This window comes from Triticum dicoccoides, chromosome 3B, assembly GCF_002162155.2.
Source record: "Triticum dicoccoides isolate Atlit2015 ecotype Zavitan chromosome 3B, WEW_v2.0, whole genome shotgun sequence".
Classification (NCBI taxonomy): domain Eukaryota; kingdom Viridiplantae; phylum Streptophyta; class Magnoliopsida; order Poales; family Poaceae; genus Triticum; species Triticum dicoccoides.
In genome coordinates, this window is record NC_041385.1 from 838618516 (window position 1) to 838633461 (window position 14946).

Sequence of the window (14946 nt, forward strand, 5' to 3'; positions counted from 1 at the left end):
TTCAAAGCACATGTTAGGAGGCCTTGTTGCTAGTAGAACAAGCGGCATACTTTGAAAACTATGTATGTGGCGAATCTGCTTCCGTATCCACTATCTTTAACTAAGAATGCCGAGGCACAATCTAAACATGTTATTTCAGTAGCCGAAGTGTTTAGTTAATAGAAACCAGACTTGCAAAGGCTCAGACGATGTCCCTTGATGTTGTATATGTTTTTTCCCTACCCCCAGGCTCTAGTGTCTTTTTTTTTTGTTTTTTGGTTTTCATTGGGTTTTCCCTAATTAAGCAGGAAATGTTAGATGTTTGGGTCTGATTCCCTTATAAAATGGACTATCCCACTTCTTCTTAATGAAATGCAGGACTCCACCTACCATCGCGATGAGGTTCTGGAAAGAGGAGAAATCCTAGAACACCTGATGAATAGAAGTTGGCACCTGAGGGCTGAGGCATGCATGTCAAAAGTGTCATAGGCCAAGTTATTCAGCTTCGTAAGAACCTTTTTCCGCACCACCAAACTTGTCAATAAAACCATCTCCCCTTGCATTGCCTATGATTGAATCACCAGATTTATATACACAAAAGCATTATCTACCTTGCGCACAATAGCTAAAAATATGGGTCACGCAATGGCCCGAGACCATAAATAGTGAAAACAAAAGGAAAACAAAACCAGAAGTCTTAAAAAAAAGAATAGAAGCAAGATCTCATTGTATCATTTAACCTCTCCAACCACGTTTTAATGACATGAGGATCTTCCATACTATTTCAAAGCTTGATCATTTCTTGAATTAACATTCATACTCTGGCTCCATGGCATCCTTAATTATGTGCCAGAGGAAGGATGCATAATGGATGAGTAGGGGTTTGTTTGTAGACATACGTGCAACAGAGATGGTATGATTTCGGCTTGTGTTCTTGCGATATTGATGGACGGGAAAGGGGATAGAACTACATACCACCATCCAGGCAATGACTACAACAGACTGCTTTAATAAAAAATGATATAGACCAAACTAACCTTCCTTTATTTCCTTGTGGCGTTCGCTAACTCATATCATGTAGAATCCTCTACTAAGATATTTAAGCATTTAAATGGATGTGAAAAACAATATAATATATCTAACATGAACAATGTTATTGGTCTTCTATTTTCCATTTGCTCATATATATCTATATATTATACTATATTATAACTGTATCAGAAAGAATTACATACGAACATTTAGTAACATCGTTGGATGACTAATATAAGTTTTGTTGTATGTTAAATATGCACATATAAGAAACATGTTTAATGATTACGTGTTGTAAAAATGTAAAAAAGTTTAGTATAAATACTCCCAGGTCCAACAAATCATTAAATAAATGATACAATTTAGAATGAGCTAAACAACAAGCAATTTCTTCTATTGCAAAACAAAAAGACATTACTCTTGGAAAAAAACATACGCTTTGCTGCCCCAAGTTTATTTAAGTCAAGTTCGATAAAACCACTGGAGCGGAACTCGCATGTTGTAGAGTCGCTAGCTTATAGCAAGTTGCACATACACTCATAAGCTAGCTGATTAAAACGATCCGCTGGCCAGATGCTAAAAACAGACGAAACCTGATCCGGACCGGCCGGGATCGATCTGGACCAGCCGGGATCGATCCGGACCAGCCGGGATCGATCCGGACCGGGAATAGGACCAAACTCGGTCGCTCAAGTTGTCGTTTTTTTTGTCTCAAAAAAAACTGAATTTGTTGTTTGCGCTCTGGTCGGAAATCGAGCGCGCGCGTTAGCCACGCCCAAGACAACGTACAAATAGAATACTACTCGTGGGGTAATAGAAATTAGTGAAATCCGCAAATCACGATTGGAGGAAGGTTGTTGCACGGTCCATATACGATTCTATATACATCAAGGAGGATTACTAGTACTTGACTGAGGGATCTAGCTCCAGGCTTTCTTTATATACTTGATGAGTACCTAGGCTATCATCATAGCATAGCTTCACAGAGATAACATCCGGTCGATCGCGCGGAGGATGAGCGGTCTTAGGATCTCGCTGCTGCTGGTGGCGTTGACGGCATTAGTGGCATTGACGGCGGCGGTAGAGTACAACTAGTGGACTACGGCGCGAGGCCCGACAGTGGAGCGGACTCGGCGGGGGCGTTCCTGGCTACGTGGGGTGCGGCATGCAATGACACGGGGCGCTCCGGCTCCCGGCCGGTGCTATGGGTGCCGGCAGGCAGGTTCCTGCTCAGCCAGGCCTAATTCAAGGGGCCCTGCCGGAGCGTCGGCATGGACGTGGCCATTGACAACAACAGCATCGTCTTCGCGCTGTCGGCAGTGGACAACAGGGCGTGGATCATGTTCCACCATGCCGACGTCTTGGCGATCCGTGGTGGGACGCTGGACGGGCAAGAGCAGGAGTACTGGGCGTGCAAGAAGGCCGGTAGGTGCACCGCCGGGCAGGGGCCCAGGGTGAGTGATGACATGAACTTTTTTGTTTCTTTTTGCATCTTAATTCAGTTCAGTTTGTTAGATGGGAAGCGTTCCTACTCCCTCGTGAGGGAGCCGCGTGCGTATATATTGATCAGAGGCAGGAAAGGCCCCTGCCGTGGCTTACAAGGAGTTTACCGATCTCTTGGGGATTCGGTTTATTACAAAGGAGATAGGAGAAACTACGGGAGAGGAAGAGATAGAATCAGTTTGAGATTACAGGAATATATCTCTAATTCTGACACCCTCCCTTAATCTGAACTATCCTACATTAAGATTCTTCTTGAATTCCTCGAAGGGCTTGACTGGCAAAGCTTTAGTGAATCCATGTCTAACTTCTTTTCTACAACCCTTTCTCTTACAAAATGAAAGTCAATTTCTATATGCTTGGTTCTGCCATGGAACATTGGGTTTGCAGAAAGATATGTGGCTCCCAAGTTGTCACACCACAAACATGACACACGATGCTGCTTAACTCCCAACTCATTGAGCAATGATTCAACCCAAATAATTTCAGCAGTAGCATTTGCTAGTGACTTGTATTCAGCTTCAGTACTTGACCTAGACACAGTGGCTTGTTTTCTAGCACTCCAAGAAATGAGATTTGAGCCAAAGAAGACTGCAAAACCTCCAGTTGACTTTCTATCATCACTGCATCCTGTCCAGTCAACATCGGAGAGAGCACTAACAAGAGATGAGTTAGAGCGTCTGAACTGAAGACCTAAACTCACAGTGTGCTTTATATACCGTACAATTCTCTTAACAGTTGTCCAGTGTACAGTGGTAGGTGCATGAAGATACTGACAAACCTTGTTAAAAGCAAAGGATATATCTGGTCTTGTCAGTGTCAGATATTGCAAAGCTCCTACTGCACTCCTGTATCTTGTGCTCTCTTCTTCCTTAAGTGGCTCTCCTTCAAAAGCTGAAAGTTTTTCTGAAGAAGATAATGGTGTAGGTGAAGGCTTACAGTACTTCATCCCCATACGAGCTAGGAGTTCAGTGGCATATTTTTCCTGATTCAGTACTATGCCATCTTGAATCTTCTTAACTTCAATACCTAGAAAGAAGTGTAGATCACCAAGGTCCTTCAAGGCAAACTGTGAACTCAGATCACTCAAAAGAGCATTAGTGGCATTTTGAGAGGAGCTCGCAACTATGATATCATCAACATATATTAACACAAATATAGTTATACTTGCTTTGTTGTAGATAAACATTGATGTATCATCCTTGGATGCAACAAAACCAAGGTACTTCAACTGAGAGCTCAACCTTGAATACCATGCCCTTGGTGCCTGCTTCAAACCATAAAGTGCCTTGTCAAGCTTACACACATAATGAGGTGTTTTCTTACTTTCATACCCAGGTGGTTGTCTCATGTAAACCTCCTCTTCCAGAACACCATGCAAAAACGTGTTCTGAACATCTAGCTATCTCAGACTCCATCCTCTGGACACAACAATTGCTAGCACAAGCCTAATGGTTGCAGCTTTAACAACAGGACTAAAAGTCTCTTCATAGTCCAAACCATAACGTTGTTTAAAACCTTTTGCAACTAAGCGTGCTTTATACCTGTCAATGGTGCCATCTGCCTTTTTCTTGATTCTGTAAACCCACTTACAGTCAATGATATTTTTACCTCGTTTTTCAGGTACAAGACGCCAAGTCTTGTTCCTCATGAGAGCTGAGTACTCCTCATCCATTGCATTTTTCCATCTTGGATCCCCTAAGGCATCTTCTAACCTTGCCGGTTCTCCTGTGATACACAGCATACCATATGGAATAGTGCCATCAGTTCTAACTTTTGGATTTCGTATACCTTTCTGGAGCCGAGTCGTGACACGTGGAGCTGTAGCTAGAGGTGGCCCAGGAGCTGATGCAGCAGGACTAGCCGCAAAGGATCCTAGGGATGCCTCAGATTCGCTTTCCACAGCGAATCCCAATCCGAGCCATGTGGCCTGTGGTGTGACCGACCCACCAGAAGCAGCAGCCGCAGAAGATCTTGCACTGCTGGCCTGCACGCACGCGTGGGTCAGGGATTCCGATCCTGACCCGGATCCGCCTGTCGTTGTCGATGCGTTGGGCCCGCGCGTGGGACGCGGTGCGGGGCGCGGATTTTCGTCGCGATGCGGTGACACGTCGCCCTCCAACTGGCGCTGCATGCTCCTGCCTGGCGCGCGATCCAGGGCGAATCTGCGCGCTTGATCCGAGGCGACCTGGTGCACAGGAGTTCTAGGTGACGGCGGATCTGCTTCGTGCTCCGCGCCTGCTCCGTCTTCTTCTGGCACATGCAATATAAGCTCGTTTTCTTCACAATTTTGATCATTTTCTGCACCAATTTCTGCTGCATGATCATGCACACAAGAAGACATGGTTCCACTAGTAGGATCATCAGTTGGGTTAGTACAATTGTTGCCCCCATGATCAATGTTTTGGAGATGTGGTGGAAGAAGAAGTAATTCTTTCTTGAGAAGTGCTCCGGCATTAGGATGAAGGGATGCAAAAGGATAAACAGATTCATCAAACACAACATCTCGAGAGATATAAACTCTACCAGTGGAAACATCAAGACATTTGACTCCTTTTTGGATTGGACTATATCCAAGAAACACACACTTTTTGGAACGGAATGCAAGCTTACGTGTATTGTATGGACGAAGGTTAGGCCAGCAAGCACAACTGAATACACGAAGTGTTTTGTAGTCAGGAGTTGTACCAAAAAGACGTGTGATGGGAGTTTCAAATTTGATGACTTTACTAGGGAGTAAATTAATGAGGTATGTGGTAGTCAAGAATGCCTCATCCCAAAACTTTAGTGGCATGGATGCATTTGCTAGTAGAGCTAACCCTACTTCAACAACATGACGATGTTTCCTTTCGGCCGAGCCGTTCTGTTGATGTGCATGAGGGCATGATACATGGTGATATGCCAAGCTCTTGAAAAAAGAGATTGAGCTTATTGTATTCACCTCCCCAGTCGGTTTGCATAGCAATAATCTTAATGTTTAGTTTTCGCTCAACAAGGTTTTGAAAGTTCTTGAAAACTTGAAACACTTCGGATCGTTTCTTAAGAAGATAGATCCATGTAAATTTGCTATAGTCATCGATGAAGCTAACATAATACGAGTGTCTACCAACATAGGTGGGAGCTGGCCCCCAGACATCAGAAAAAACAAGTTGCAAAGGTGCAGTAGAAACACTAAATGAAATAGGATATGACAACTGATGACTTTCAGCTTGTTGACATGGATCACAAATAGACTCAACACTAGACTCATGAGAGTGGGGAAGTTTATTCTTGCTAAGAACGAGCTTGAAAATAGCTGATGAAGGATGACCTAATCTACTGTGCCACTTTGCTGAAGAAGGCTTGACAGCAACAAAAGCTTGTTTATTCGATGATGATGATGACGAAGATATAGTGGGTAGAGACCTCCCACACACTTGCCCCTAAGAAGCACTCTCCTCGTCTCCAAGTACTTTACCAAAAAGAAATAAGGATAAAATTCAATAAGGACACGATTATCAAGAGTAAATCTATGAACTGAAAGGAGATTTTTTTGATGTTGAAGGGACATATAGAACTCGTTTTAGATGCAAAATTTTATGGGGGTTTTGACAATTGAACTACCAATGTGAGTGATTTTCATACCAGAACTGCTAGCAGTATGCACTTGGTCATGTCCACGATACTTGTCTCTGATCGTCAGCTTCTCAAGCTCCCCTGTGATGTGATTTGTGGCGCCCGTGTCCGCATACCAGTCGGTGTCGACACCATAGGAGTCGGTGACCATGTTGGCCCCCTTCTCCTCATGTTCATCTTCATCATCATATCAATGCCAACAATCACGAGCACCTCCTGGATGATGCTTGTAGCAAATCTGACATTCTGGATAATCTCGAACCTGCTGACGCTGTTGTTGTGGACGACCGCGGTCACCACTGCCGCCGCTATTTCCACCAGATGGAGTTGGGGAGGGGCACCTGCCTCGGCTGCGCCCCCAGCTGTTGCTGCGCCTGCGGCCTCTATTGTAGCCGCGCCCGCGCCCCTTGTAGGCTAAGTTTGCTGAGGTTTTGAATCCTGCATCTGGACCGTCACCGAGCATCTCCACGCGCTGATCAAACGCTGCAATCTGGGCGAATAGATCATCTACTGAAATCTGTTTTTTGACTGCGCCAATGGCTGCCACAACAGGGTCATAGTCCCTGTCAAGCCTAGCGAGGACGTAATCTACCATCTCAGGGTCCGAGACGGGGTGTCCTGCTGCTGCAAGCTCATCTCCCAGGTTCTTCATCCTGGAGATGAAGGCACTACTAGACATAGAGCCTTTTTTGGTGTTGGTGATGGCAATCCGCAGATTGGTGATGCGCGATTGGGACTGCGAGGTGGTGATGGCAGTCCAGGGGTCGAAGGTTGTCTCCTTGCTCGCAACTTGGGCGAGAATCTCCATTGACAGGGAGTTCAGGAGGTGACTAAGGACTTGCTGATCCTTCGATATCCACTGAGCATACAGAGGATTGGGATCGGTGGTGACGGTTTTGTCCGTCTGCTGCTGCTGCACCGTCTTCGGTCGCGCTACGTCTGATCCGTCTAGGAGGCCGGTGACCTGCGCTCCTCGCAAGCCCGACATGACCTGTGCCTTCCATAGGATGAAATTGGTCTTGGTGAGCTTCTCTGATGGGAGAGTGCCAAGGTTGAGGGAGACGGTTGATGACGACGACATGGCGAGGGTGAGCGAGGAAGGATGGCGAGGGCGATCGAGGAAGGAGGTAGCTGGCTAGATCGATAGGAAGAGGATGACTCTGTATACCATGTTAGATGGGAAGCGTTCCTACTCCCTCGTGAGGGAGCCGCGTGCGTATATATTGATCTGAGGCAGGAAAGGCCCCTGCCGTGGCTTACAAGGAGTTTACCGATCTCTTGGGGATTCGGTTTGTTACAAAGGAGATAGGAGAAGCTACGGGAGAGGAAGAGATAGAATCAGTTTGAGATTACAGGAATATATCTCTAATTCTAACACAGTTTCCTTGTGACGGACGTTGGCCATACATACTTATGTTTGCAGACACTCGACATTAGCCAATCCAAGGGCGTGAGCGTGAAGCAGCTGACTCTGCTCGACAGCAAGGAATTCCACATGACCATCTTCGACTGCAGCGGCGTGACGGTCCAAGGCGTCCGGATCATCGCGCCGGCCGACAGCCCCAACACCGACGGCATCCACGCTAGCCACTCCCGGCACGTGAGGATCCTCAACACCACCATCGGCACCAGCGACGACTGCGTCTCCTTGGGGCCCGGCACCTCCGACATGCTCATCAGGGACATCAAGTGCGGTCCGGGCCACGGCATCAGGTGTCACCTTCAGTTGCCAGTTCATCATACATTATTTTTTTGTTTGCTTCACCTTTTGATAGATAGCATTGGTTTTGTGTTTCCGTTGGGATGGACGGTGGCAGCATCGGGAGCCTGGGATGGCAGGACGGTGAGGAGGGGGTGAGAAACGTGACGGTGGACAGGGCGGTGCTGAAGGGCACGACCAACGGCCTGCGGATAAAGACGTGGGCGATGCCCAACTCCGGCTCCGTCACAAACGTCTCCTTCTTGCGGGTAACCATGAACCGCGTGGCCAACCCCATCGTCGTCGACCAGAATTACTGCCCCCGCAAGGGCGACTGCCCGGGCAATGTACGTCTCCTTCCCTACATGCATGCAACTACACGTGAACCCATCGATCGACTATATCATGAGCTGTATGTGTTGTTGTGTGTGCCTGCAGAGCTCGAGGGTGCAGATCAGCGACCTGTCGTACACGGACATCAAGGGCTCGTCGGCGACGCCCGTGGCGGTGAAGTTCAACTGCAGCGGCACCAACCCCTGCAGCGGGATCAAGCTCAGGAACATCAGGCTGAGGTACCGACACCAGCGGCCGGCGCAGGCCAAGTGCCAAAACGCCGGCGGGTCCGCGTCAGGAGAGGTCACACCGCCGAGCTGCTTCTGACAATCGAAGTTCTCTTAGCTTACTGGTTCGTGTACTAGTATACACCTTTCACAGTTGCGTAAGATCAAAAAACATGGTAGTGTGATCATTGCTAGGTGGATCACAAAGCGACCCTTACATGTAGCCCAGGCTAGTAGTTTTAGCGGATTTGCTAATTCTCAATTGATTGAGACATAGTTAAACCAGAATGAGCATCATAGTTTTGGGTGGTTGTTCTTGTTGATTTTTTTGAGATTTTTTATTTGTTTTTTGAGATGGCGAAACTTCGTGCAAAATACGATGGTTATAATTTGTGAGCGTATATGTTTACGGGAGTCCGGAATTCCATCTAACTTACCCTGCAGGTGTGGCGTGTTGTGCTGTTTGGCGTAAAGCGGGTTGACAATTTTTTGATCAAGTGGCCTCACTTCTCTCTCCACTCTAGAACCCTCTATTCCCGATATTCACCTATATAATCTTTGCCGACAGCCACCTAAACTTGCTAACTATGTCAAACAACCGTTATTTTTAGCCTGTAACATGCCTATGTGTTTTTTTGTAGTGTAGGTTATAACGATCCAAATGGCTTCTAACTAGCGAAATATGAGTTCACATTACCACATACCTTGATTGAGATTAAATTTATTGATCTAGTAGATATGTTGAAATAAATAAATGCAACCCGAGCGAGTGCCATGGGAAAATCAATTAGACTTAGGTTAGCAGTTTTTTAAAACCATAGTAATCTAAGATTAGGGTTAGTTTGGGTGAACCGTAGGTATATTTAAAACCGTGATGATGTAAAACCTCAATGTTCCAACGTCTGAGTAATGAATACTTCTGTTTGTGAAAACTTGTGTGGCTTAGAAAAAAAAAACTCTTTAAGATACTGCAAAAATACTACAGTATTGGAGATACTATGATTTATTAGAAATGTGGTACTACGATTTATTAGAATGTGGTATTTATTGATACCTAACATATAGATCTTTTACAAACTATGATTTCTAAAATAACATGATATTCCTAAAACAAACTCTAAAAATACTTAACTGAAAAATGCAACCTCAGCATTTCAATGCTTAGACAATGAATACTCGATTTTTTTATACCCAAAACCTAAAAAGTGCACGCGCACTATCTAGAGGGAACGAGCGGCCGAACGAGAGCCGCTCGATCTTGTTTCCATCGACGGCGCGTGATGTCCGCGCCGCTCGGACCGCGCGTGGACCGGTCGCCTGGTCTGATCGAGCCCCGCGCGAGATAAACTTCCCGACGGACCCACACGTCATAGAGGATTAGGCAGTTCCCCAGCGTGATAGTCGTCGTGCGTAGTGGGCGGCGGTTTCGAACTTCGTGCCATTACCCCGTCCACCCCGCACCTGTCGCCGCCCATTCCTCCTCTTTCCCCTGCTCTTGCCGCTGGTTGGTGCTCGGAGGCGGCTCCAAATCCGCCGCTGGTTGTGGTCGACGGCGGGGCGCGCCGCGAGGGTCGTCGTTCGCGGCGGCACAGGTACTGCTCCTACCACGCGTTCCCCGGTACTCGTCCCCGTCCCCTCCTTTTTTCCGGTGAGGTCGCACATTTTACGGTGAGGTCGAAGTAGAGGTCGAACTCGAGGTCGCGGTCGGGGGTAGGGAGGTCGAACTCACTTTCCGGCGAAGTTGAGGTCACCCCCGCGGACTACTTCGTTTGGGAAACCGCCGGATTGGCAGGGATGGGCTAGGGTCGTGCTCATCCCATCGTTTTTGCGTTGCAATAGGGGGAGAGTTCGTGTATATATGTACGGGATGAATGGTTCAGGGAGGATGATTGGTTAGTGGCCATAGAGGTTCGTCTGTGGATTGTAGCCTCGCGGTGGATCTGGTGTTTTTGATGAGTGTTTTCCCCCGCGGTGTGCAACTGTGTTGGCCCTTGCGTGCAAATTAGGAGCAGTAGTAGACAATTTTTGAGACAATATAGCCAATGTGTCAGCCTTGTGGTGGTTCTCCTTGGTCATGTGTTTTCCCTGCTGTGTGCAATTAGGGACCATTTTTTGTGCAAATCAATACCTATGCTTGCCAATTTCCCAACATTAACTAGCCAAGCTACCATCCTTTGTGATTGATCTGGTGGTTCGTATGTTTTCCCTCCGCTGTGTGCAACTAGGAACCCTTGTTTGCAATTTAGAACCAAGGCTTGCCATTTTTTGCAATATAGTGTACCCAATCTGCCAGCCTTGTGGTGGATGTGGTGGTCCACGTGTTTTTTTATTCTGCTGTGTGCAAATAGATATCATCACTTGTGCAAATTAGTACTCCCTTGACGGCACGGAGGTGGCTGGCCAGGGTCAACGTGTAGTTGGCCAGGGTACGCGGTAGTCGTTAGGTAAAAGGGATGCATGTCCACGGCGCCCGTTGCGATTTTAGGGCGATTTGGCTGTTTAGTTCATGTTCCGTTTAATTTTGCAGAGGTTTGAGATCTGTTCATGATTCTTAGTCATTCTGCAAGTTGTATTAGATGCGCGCAATGTAGTGTGCAATGCATTGGCTGATTTTTCCTGATCCTGCAAGTTCATGATTCAGTAATTTAAGTGGTTAGTTGCACAAAATTCTGCTCAGTTGGCTGCGTCCATATAGTACCTGGCTGTCCATATGCTCTGCAGTTGCAGCAGTTGTTTTGGTCAGTTGGCTCACTGTTTGTACTATTTGGTTGTCTATACGGTGTTAAGTTGTACAAGTTGCCTGCTTAGTTGGCTGCATCATTTTTACTAGTTGGTTGTTCATATGTTATACACTTTGTGCTAGTTGCTCTACTTAGTTGGCTTTGCTGTTTTCCCCCCTCTGCTGTGTGCAACTAGGGACTCTTGTTTGTGCAATTTAGCATCAATGCTTGCCAGTTTTCCAATATAATCTACCCTATCCACCAGCATTGTGGTGGCTGTGGTGGTTCATGTGCTTTCTCCTGCTTTGTGCAACTAGGGGCCCCTTGATTGTGCAAATTAGTACCAATGCTTGCCAATTTTCCAATTTATTTTTTCTCAATGTGCAAGTCTTTGTTGTGGATGTGGTTGTTTTCATGCGTTTCCCCTCATGTGCAACTAGGGACGCTTATTTTTGCAAATTAGCACTGAATGTTTGCTAATTTTTCAATATAGTATGCCCAATTGTTTTGCTGGATTTTTTGCTTTGCATTTTTTGCTTGTTCCAGTTTGCACAAGTTATCTTACTGAGCTTGTTGCCTTTAGTTAACTATTTTCTGCCTAGTTATTGCTTGTCACAGTTGGCAAGTAATACCTAGGCAGAAAATAGTTAGTTGGCTTATATGTTGTCCAGTTTGCACAAGGTTTACTGCCCAGTTGGCTGCATCATTGTAGTAGTTGGTTGTCCACATGTTTTTTTTGGTTTTTTGCATTTTGTGTCCTGCTTATGTGTAGATGTCTGCAGATCAAAGCAACCTTCTATGATTTCCCTAGTTTGTTTCCGCATCTTCTAACTATGTTTTCTTTTGTTGTATTTCCTCCCGCAAGGCAAAAATGGTTATAATAGGAGGAGATGCGGATGGCAATGAAGAAGATGTATTTTTTTCACTTTTTCTGTGTTTTTGAGTTGTTTTCAACTTATGCACGTATGCTAATGTCCTTTTTTCATGTTTTCTTTTTGGGTTGCTTAATCAGCGTTCTGGAAGTCAGTCGCTTCGCCGGAGGTCGAAGCGTCCTGCTAATCGCCAGCCACGACCTGCGTGGAGTGTTGAGCAGGGAGAGGATGTTGAGGTAAGTGGCATGCTGATGACACAAGCCCATTTTTCGGTTTTGTTTGGGTCATATAATATATTTTTTATTTTTTCCCATACTCATGTTTTTTATTTTTTCTTAGGATGCTGATCAGTTCCGTGTTGTAAAGCGGACTAGACGTGCAGCAGTTGGAAGGGGAGTTGAGTCATCTTCTAGAGTAAGTAAATTCTCGAATATAAGTGTTTCTCGCTTTTTTAGACGCTGATGAAATTATGCAGCAGTTCTCACCATCATTTTTGTTTTTAATTTGTCAATAACAACCTTGTAGTTGACATCTCTAGTCATCTTGATCTAAATACAGTTGACATTAGTTGGCATTAGTTGGCATCTTGTAGTTGACAAGTTGGCTTCTTTATAGTTGACATCACTGGTCATTTTTTTGTGCAGGCAGCAGTTGCTAGAGGAGCTGTCGCATCTTCCGCAGCAGATGCTGAGGTATGTGGTTTTTTGTGTGTTTATGAGCTATTGAACAGTTCCTTGCAAACCTTTTTTTTAGTTGTTGTTATCTTGTTGCAATATCATTTCTTATTGTTGCACATCCGTTAGAACTTTTTGTAGTTGCCCGGTATCGTATATTTTCTTAGTTTTTTTAAGGTTGCACACTGGCAGTTTTCAGTTGTCCTCATGATCTTTATTAGTTGCACAAATACATCATATTAGTTGGCATGATCCATTTTATGAATATATAGCTTTTTCTAATACTGATCCAAATGATGATTATCAGATTTTTTTCATTCTTATTTTTTCTCTTGTTTTTAATGTTTCCTTAATGTTTTTATATTCTCATCAACATGCCAGCGGTGAAGGAGTTGAGGTGGCTGCAGGGGAAGATGTGGAGTGACCATCACAAGCGGGCAGGATAAGGGCATCACCAGCGCGGTTTGCAAATTTCAACGCCTCTCTAACCCCACCACAGAAGTCAGAGCTAGTTTCGAGGTTGTTCGGGGGGCTATTGAACTTGTCAGACACACTTCCAGCGGACCTCACTAAGTTCCTGGTGCAGTCCTACTAGCCACAGACCTTTGAAATGGTTTTCCCGGGAAGGGAAAGGATCCGTGTCGATGCTGACAGTGTTCAAAGGGTATTTGATCTTCCTAACAGGGGTCTAAAAGTCTGTTACAAAGTTGACAATGATACAACTAGGAGATTCAGAGAGACCTTCAACATAACTGGAACTTCTCATCCCCAGATCAGTACATGGACCATGATGATTAAGGATATGGGGGGAAGAACGGATGACACATACTTTATGGCCTGGCTTGCGGTTGCCTTCATCACTTTCTTAGCACCAACCACGGCCTTGAAGCTCAGCCCAAAGTGCTACGGACTCGTGCTAGATCATGAAAACCTCAAGAACACAAACATCTGCCTTTTTGTAGCAGAACACATTAACGAAGCTTTTCCGGAACATAGACCAGGAGAAGCAAACTGTCTGCTGCTGCTTGTATCACTTGATGGTTAGTAAAAACGACCACTTCCATATGTTCTTGTTCTTTTTGTGCAGTTATAGTTTGCTGAAATACTCATAATAATAACTGAACTTGGCTTTTCTTTTTGTTGGGTCTGGTGAAGATACTATACCTTGATGCGCTTGTCCATGAAATCCCAGTAAGCAACTGAGCGATACGATCGAATGCATGGGATAGTACTCTAATTGCCAAGGTGATCAAGAAGGATACCATCTCTCCTGGTGTGTTCGGCAAATTACAAGTGAGTTCTCTTTGTTTTTTCCAACAGTTTCTTTTTTTATGTTCTTTTGATGTCTGGTAACTTTTTTCGAAATTGCACAAAAACTGTCATCAGTTGGCACAACAATGCATGTAGTTGCACAGCTTGTAGCTTTAAGTTTGGCATCTGCACACATGTTCATTTTAAATTGGCACACCATCTTTTTTAAGTTGCACAGTTTTACTAATCTTGCTGCAAAGATGTGTGGCATCACTTGGTAGAAACTTTTTTTAGGTGCCATGTGGGTTGCACAGTTTTTATGTCTTTGTTGAGTTGCATACATGTATAGTCGAATTGTCTACCCCAGTATCTTGTTGTAGTTGCACAGGTTATAATGTTTTGTTTCATTCAACACACAAATCTGTTTTGACAACCTTGTTCTTTTCTTTTTCTCTTTTTTTACATCAGCTTAAAGAGGAGTATATATAGAGGCACGGAGCAGACAGCACTGTTTGGTGGAATTTTACAAGCTGAAGCATTCGTGGCATCCAAGTTACCAATAACCTACAATCCACAGGTTAGTGTTTTGCATACAGAAATTTGTGCCACTTAACAACATTTTCTTTTGGCTGGGATGTATGTTCAGTTAGACATGTATAACTTTTGTAGTTGCGAGAATATAGGATTCAGTTGGCTGTGATGTATGTTCAGTTGCACATATAAGCTTCTGTAGTTGCACATGTTCTTTTGGACAATCAAAGTGTTCGTTTACAACCATTGACATCAACTTGGCAGAATGCATGTTTTTAGTATGTGCCACACTGCATGTGTAGTTGGCTAGAATCATGTTTTTAGTTGGCCAGAAAGTGTGTATTAATCGGTTTTTGCTTATCACATCATGGTCAGTTACAGACATTTTACTTTTAATTTTTTTTAAATGAATCAGTACTGAATCATTTTTTTGTGTTGATGCAGAAAAAGGCAAAGATTGCGAAAGTGGTCAATGACCTATGCAAGGCTGTAACTGAACATGTTGGCACCTTC

The 14946-nt window shown here is 44.8% G+C and overlaps 1 pseudogene; it reads left to right on the forward strand.

Annotated features, from left to right (window-relative positions):
- The first annotated feature begins 2025 nt into the window (after positions 1–2025).
- On the forward strand, positions 2026–8485 carry LOC119282581 (annotated as a pseudogene).
- Positions 8486–14946: the final 6461 nt, after the last annotated feature.